Source organism: Geospiza fortis, unplaced genomic scaffold (genome assembly GCF_000277835.1).
Source record: "Geospiza fortis unplaced genomic scaffold, GeoFor_1.0 scaffold5, whole genome shotgun sequence".
In the NCBI taxonomy this organism is placed as follows: domain Eukaryota; kingdom Metazoa; phylum Chordata; class Aves; order Passeriformes; family Thraupidae; genus Geospiza; species Geospiza fortis.
Window position 1 is genome coordinate 2,345 of NW_005054421.1, and position 7,319 is coordinate 9,663.

At 38.4% G+C, this 7,319-nt stretch overlaps 1 long non-coding RNA gene across 1 annotated transcript; it reads left to right on the plus strand.

Moving 5' to 3' along the window:
• Window positions 1–2,228: 2,228 nt before the first annotated feature.
• Window positions 2,229–7,236, plus strand: LOC115948524. The gene is made up of 3 exons (XR_004082342.1): window positions 2,229–2,257; window positions 3,256–3,300; window positions 7,027–7,236. It is a non-coding gene; the product is annotated as an uncharacterized LOC115948524 (long non-coding RNA).
• Window positions 7,237–7,319: the final 83 nt, after the last annotated feature.

A 7,319-nucleotide genomic window follows, 5' to 3' on the forward strand; every position in this document is an offset into this window, starting at 1 on the left:
CAAGGCCGCAGGAGGCCCTGGAATGCCACGGCTGCCGAGTGCTGCAGGTTGTTCCTGCCCAGGCCAAGGGTCTGCAGGCAGTGACAGAATGACCCACTCAGGAGATGAGGGAAGGGCAGTGGGTGTATATTTATAGACAGAAGTAAAGCCTTTGGCACTGGAGAAGCTGGCTGCTCATGGATTGCACAGGGGAACTGTTTGCTGGATGAAAAACTGGCTGGTGCCCAAGCCCAGAGAGTGGTGGGGAATGGAACTAAATCCAGCTGGGGCCAGTGTAGCAGGATGTGTTCCCTGCCTGGAGAATAATCTCGGGTCACTGGAGGGGTTTGCAGCTCTGGGGGCACTGAGAGATGCCCAGGGAGTTCTGGGGGGTCACTGGGGTGGTTTTGAGGGTCTCAGAGACGTTGTTTGGGATCCCCGGGGAAAGGTTCGGAGTGGAGGGAGTTTGGTGTGGTCTGGGTGTCCTAGAAGGGAGTTGGGGGTGCAGGAGGGTCGAGAGGATCCCCATATGGTTTGGGAGGCCCTCGAGGTGGTTAAAATGGCAGAGAGCTGGGATCCCTCTGACAGAGACCCCCAATCTCCCCATGGACCCCCCAAATCTTCCCTAGAAACTCCAAACCCTACCAGGGACCCCCAGATCCTGACAGGACTCTCTCAACTCCACTTAGATCCGTTAGCCCGCCCAAGGGAATGATAGCAAAATTGGCTGGCAAATAAACTTTCTAACACAATTTGAAGCGTTAGAAAGCAGGCGTTCTTTATCTGCGCAGGACACACTGAAGGATTTCTCCTTTAATCTGATGTGTGCAGTGAAACTTTGCCACAGGGTATGGTCCTGTCGGGGCCACGAATGGGTCTCTGGTGGTCATATTCACGGAATGCTTCCATATTACGCGTGACCTTTCCTTGGACATTTCCCTTGAGCGTGCACTGTTACTTCTTGTTACATAACTTGACAAAAAACCCCACTATCTTCCTCATTACCTATTTTCCACTGGCTCCAGCTGTGCTTGCGATCCTCTGTGCATGCCTTTAAATCCTTTCAGCTTTTCTGCCAGTTGTCTTTAAGCTCCATCCAGCACCTTCAGGGCAACTGAAAATTTCTCTTCTTGTGTCATTTATCAAGAGCCCCAAAACTCTTCAGGAACCCCCATCTCCCCAGAGGGACCTTGTGGTTTGGGAGGTTCAGAGGGCTGAGGGCATCCCCGGGTAGTTTTGGGGGATCCCCATGTAGTTTTGAGGGTCCCTGGATGGCTTTGGGGGTGGGGTCTTTGTCTCTGGACAGTTTTGAGGATCTCTGTGGGGTTCAGGGTTTCCCCATTTTTATGTCTTCATTTTAAGGCAAAAGCCCTTTAATTCCTTGTTTGCCATTGTCTCTCCTGGCTCCAGCTGGTTTTCTTCAGCTTTTTCAGTCATTTGGGCCAGAATTTCCCATTCCCTGGAATTCCCCGCTGGGACTTGGATCATTAATTTTGGATAAAAAACATCTGGACTTGGTTTGTCCTTTCCCCAGGGTCACAGTGTCAGGAGAATTGACCCACAAACACCAGAGGTTTATTTCCAAAAAGGAGACAGAGGAGTGCTGTAATTTTATTCAGATAAAGGGCATTTCCCCTGGGGTCTGCCAAATTCTTGGAGGACGCAGCCTTTTTTTTATCCTGATTTCCGTGCTGCATTTCCCTCTCTCTTTCCCCATTGTCTGGGGTGCTTGAGAGGCACAGTCTTCCTGAATCACCGAATAAAGACCCCCTTCCAATGCATACCCCCCTATTTCTTTTCCTTGTGTCAATGAAATTCCTATGGAGTGTATGGTTCTTCCCATTGTTTCTTTTATCTCTTAGTATCCATTTCTGTTCATCAGCAGACCCACAGTTTGTTTGCGAAGACAAATCCCTCATTCTTTTCAATGGACTCAGAGAGCGCCGTGGGAGCAGCAATTCTTTCGCTTTCCACTCTGTCACATCCTATCTGTGACAGGATCCAGCTGCCAGTTCCCAAATTCTCTGGAACTGTGGATCATGCCCCCATGGCCCCTCCTCCCCACTTTGCATCCTGAAATTTTGCTGAATCTGCCCAAATCTGCATGGTTTGGCTGTGGCTGAGCCCCATTTGGGGATAAAAAGGGCAATCTGGGGACAAGTGCTTTGTCTATGTCTGCCTGTGGCTTGGGGATTTTTTATTTGGGTATAAAAAGAGTGACTTTGGGACGAACACTCTGTGTCTGAAGGGGCCCGGGAATTGAACTGCCAAGGGGCTGGTGAGTGGGGAAGAGTGGGGAGGCTTAATTCCCTGTTTATTCCTGGTTTTCCTTGTTGTTTGGTGATGGGCAGAAATTGAGGATTTTTTCTGCCCAAATTTCAGATTTTTTTACCCTTTCCCTTCCCCAGTTATATGACTTTGGCCCCCTTTTCCCCACAAGTTTCATAATTTTAACCCTTTTTCTTTCAAAATGTTGGGTTTTAAACACTTATTTTCCCAAATCTCAGAGGTTTGCCCTTTTTGTACATTTTTCTCCCAAATTTCAGAGTTTTTTGTCCTCATCATGCCCAAAATTTGGTGGGTTTTGTCTTCACCTTTTTGAGACCAAATTCAGCATTTGGGAGGTTTTGTGTGGGACAAGGTGAGTGAAGGGTTTTCCTGGATGTTGAGCCCCATTTTGATCTGAATTTGGGGGATGTTGGGAAAAAAAATACCCATTTTGACTGAAACTGGGGGGATTTGGGGAAAAATTCATCATTTCCATGAAGTTTTAGTGTGGATTTGGTGGAAATGGGGTATTGAGGTGACATCAAGGGCAGGGGTTGGTGGGAGGGCTGTGTCAGCATTTTAATCCCATTTTGATGTGAATCTAGGTGATTTTAGTTAAAATTCATTTGTTTTTAGAGTGAACATGATATAGATGGAGACTCTGCTGTGGCCTCAAGGGGATGTTTAATCCCTGTTTAATGCCATTTTGACCAGCGGGGGGGGATTGGGGGAAAAATATATTTTGACCCAAAATGGGATAATTTGGGAAGAAAAACCATTTTGATCCAAATGTAGAGAATTTTGGACAAAAATTTTATAGTTTCAAATGTTTGGAGTGCATTTTGGGGCAGTGGGGGCCAAAATAAGCCCTAAGAGGTTTCCATGTGCTGAAAAAAGGCATTTTTGGGTAATTTGGAGGTTTTTTGAGGCTTCTGGAGACATCCTAGGGCTCGCATGGATTTTTCCCATAAAATAACAGTTTTTAGTGATTTTCGGTGGTTTTCATAGGGATGGCACAAGATGGGATATGGTGGCTCCTCCTTCCATTCTATGGTAAGTAAAACTGCTGTTTTCCACACAAAATCCCCAATTTTCCTGGATTTTGTACATATTTCCAGGCTTTTTAGCACAGAAAATGAAATCCTGAGTCCCTGGGCTTGTTTTTGCCTGAAAATTCCTCTCTTCCCTCATTTTGCATTTTCTCCAACAACCTCTCAGTTGCAGATTTATTATTTTTAACCAAAAACCCCCATTTTGAAATATTTTTTAAATCCAAAAGCCTTTAGAATCTTCTTTTTTTCATGAATGCCTCTATAATTTCATGGGGAAAATCCCCTTTTCCCTCACTTTCTACAGAAAAAAAAGTGCACTTTGTCCTGGTTATTTTGGTTTACTTTTTGGTTTTGGGTTTTTGGGTTTTTTTGATTTGTTTTGTTTTTTTGGGTTTTTTTGTGTGTGTGATTTTTTGGTTTTTTGTTTGTTTTTGTTTTGTTTTTTTTTTTAGCTAAAATTCTAGGGATTAGTTTTAGTGTTTTTCCAGGACAAAACCCCAAGATTTATATGCTGGAACTGTATTTTCTTCCAGGGAAAAAATATCTACTTTTTAAAGATGTTTTTAAATGAAAAAAAAAGTCCTTTTATTTGCTCTTTTGAAATAAAAGAAGTTGGTTCTTAAGGGAAAAAAAGACCCTTTTATTCCTTATTTTCCTGGCTTTTTCTAATTGTCATTAAAACCTTTTATCAACCCAATTTTTACGTAGTGTTCTAAAGAAAAAAATACTTTTTATTCTCTTAATATTTTCTTGGGTTTTTTTTTTTTTTGTTTGTTTAATTTTATTTTAAAAAATTCTTTAATGAGGAAAAAAAGCCCTCTTGAACTCTGTTTTAGGTTTCAGGTACTTTAAAGAAGAAAACCTCTTTCACTCTGTTCTAATTATTAAAATTCCAATTGCTCATTTCCCTCTTAATGTTTCTTCATAATCCCCCTTTTTTAAAAACAGAACTCTTATTCATGTATTATTTCAGAAAGCCCCCTTTAATCCTGTTTTTTATTCAAAGTTAAACCTCATTATTCCCTGTTTTTCCCCCAAAACACTCAAATTCCATTTTTTTCCAAAAAAATCACCAGAATTATTTTTCTAATCTAACACCCCCAATTCCCTATTTTTTAAATTAAAGAAAATCCTTATGATGGGTTTTTATATACACACTGAGTTTTTATCAATTTTCATCTCATTTTCCTGGTTTTTTTCCCTGCCAATCTCAAGATTTTTTTTTTTCCTCCCTTTTAACTGGGAGAAGATACCCACTGTTTTAAATCTGTTTGGGGGCAAAAAATGGCTATTTTGTTGTTTTGTAGCATTAAAAAATCCCTGAAAATATTTTTGATCCACTTAAAGTATCTTTTGTTTACTCTTCTTTTATATATTTATATATAATGTATATTTTTATATATGCATTTTATCTTATAAAAAATACATAAAATTTTAATTGGCTAATTATTGAAATATGATCCCAGTATTACTGGATGGAACGTGCCTGGGCTCGTCTGGCTCTTGCTGCTTGACCAGAGGCAGCAACTGAGGTGGTTTTACCTCAGAGACACCTTTGGTTAGCTGTATGTTGCAGCTGGCACTTGGGAGGACAAGTCCAGGCAAGCAGGAACTCAGTTTTACTTCTGGTGGAAAGGCTTTAAGTGAGGATGAAGGAAAAAGGAGACGGGTCCTGCTGGAGGGGTTTCATCCAGAGCTTTATTCCTAGGTCACAGATCTCTGAATCTTGCAACAGCTCCAACAGAGCCCCAAACCGCGTGGTCCCCGTGCCTTTTAAGCCCAGGGAGAGGGGGAGGGAAGGGGTAGGTATGCCACCAACCAGGTAGGAGGGGGGAGGTCTCAGGAGACAAGTGGCACCTGGATAGCCCAATGTCCCCAGGGCTGAGGGGCATCTTTTGAACTTCGCCAATCAGACGATGCCCTTGCTGGCCTACCAAGATTGACGGACAGCTCTCTGCAGGAGGCAAGGGGAGGGGAAGGGAGAAAGTATTGGCACACCTGGGAAAGGAGCTGGGATGGCTGAAACAGGGTATTACATCACACTGCAACAGCTAATAATAATATTAAATAGTGTAATTGAATAGCATCATATTGATCAATAGGACAGTAATTGCTTATTATTACTTATCTATATTTTTATGTGTTGTGGATATATTAATAATATACACACACTACAACAGTTCTATATGAATATATAATGTAATCTCTACTGTAATTATAAAAAGTACAACATATGATCTATAATGCTATAATTATGTTGTTATTATCATTATTCTTGATTTGCATTTTTTAGTAAAAATTTCTATGAAAATTCAGTATAAACTTATTTAAAAGTTTATATGGATGTACAAAAGATGTGAAGTATGAGAACGGAATATATTTTCTATTCATATATTACGGCATTTATTAATATAGCAGACTATATATTGCTGTTATATATAACTGTATCTAGTTATTAAGATATAAACTATAGAATAGATGTAAATTACTACAAATATAATTATATAATACAATTCTTATTTTACAATATAATATGATGTAGAGTTGCATAATATTGTATGAATGACATTGTTATTGTATTATAACAGTATGTAATTTATGCATATAATATTTATTAACATAATTATATATTATCATATTCTGCATGACAATGTAATATCTACTATTATAATTGTTATATTAATTACATATAATGATAAATTATATTGCAATATAGTAGAATATAATGGTATATTATTTCTATTCTGGTCTCTAATATATTCTCTACCTTTGTAATTTTGCACCTTATTGCTTATTTTTGCTTGGTTTTTACAATTTTTTTCCCAAAGCGTTTCTATGAAAAGAAGAAATAAAATGATTTAAAATCATTATCTGTATAATTTTGTAGAGAAAATATAAATCATCTACTGTATAATATAAAAATAACATGTAAATTTATTTTCTACTATTATTAATACTGAAATAAATTCAATAGCCACAGTGTTTATTATTATATTACTTTAATTATTTTTAATGTTTATGGAGTTGGATTAAATATTTGCTGATATTTCTATCAAAATTAAGTACAAAGTAATAGAAAAAATACTACTATATATTTAAATATAAGTAGTGTATATCACAGTTTTATAATTAATAAATCTGTATAATAATGACATAGAAAATTATATAATGAAGTTATATAATGGATAAAAAGTATCACAATACAGTAACAGGCTGAAATGTAATTGACATGTTTTCACTGATATATGAGTCCTATATTATTAATATTTTATCAGTGTGCTAATAAGTAGTAATATACTAAAGTATATTACATAATACGAGTAATATATCATGAACACAAGGTATAATAATATAAATAGCTAGTAATATTGTTGTATTAAGGAATAGTATTTTATGTAATTAATATTAGTTAATAATACAACATTATTTCATATTTTTAACACATTTATGTATTTTAATAATTTGTTAATAGAATATAAATATTGTTTATTAACATAACAAGCTGTAAATAGAATTTATATTATGATTATATATAAAAATGAACTCTATAAATTGGATACCGCAGTCATATCTTTAATGTAATTTCAGTACAATTCCTACTGAAAAATAGGAAAATTTATATACAAACACATACAGATTTGATATAAAAATATAAAAGCCCCCTTTATATAACCCCTTGGTTAACATAAAAACTAACCAAAGCCCCCTTTTCCCCCTCTTTTCCCAGCACTCTCCAGTGCCAGCTACCGGGGCCGGGAGTTCCTGGCTGTGTTCCCACAGAACGATGATGAGTCCCCCAGTGCATACCTGCAGTTGCTGCTCACCTCCTATGGCCCTGCTGACACCCAGGTGTCAGTGACGCTCCGTGGCAGCTCTGTCACCAAGAACATCACCCTGAGGCCAGATGTCACTGTGCCCTTGCCTCTCCCTGCTAACCTGGAACTCACTGGAAGCCACACTTCCCATAAAACTGTGGTGGTCCAGGCCAGCGCTGACATCTCCGTGGTGTCTGTCAGCACC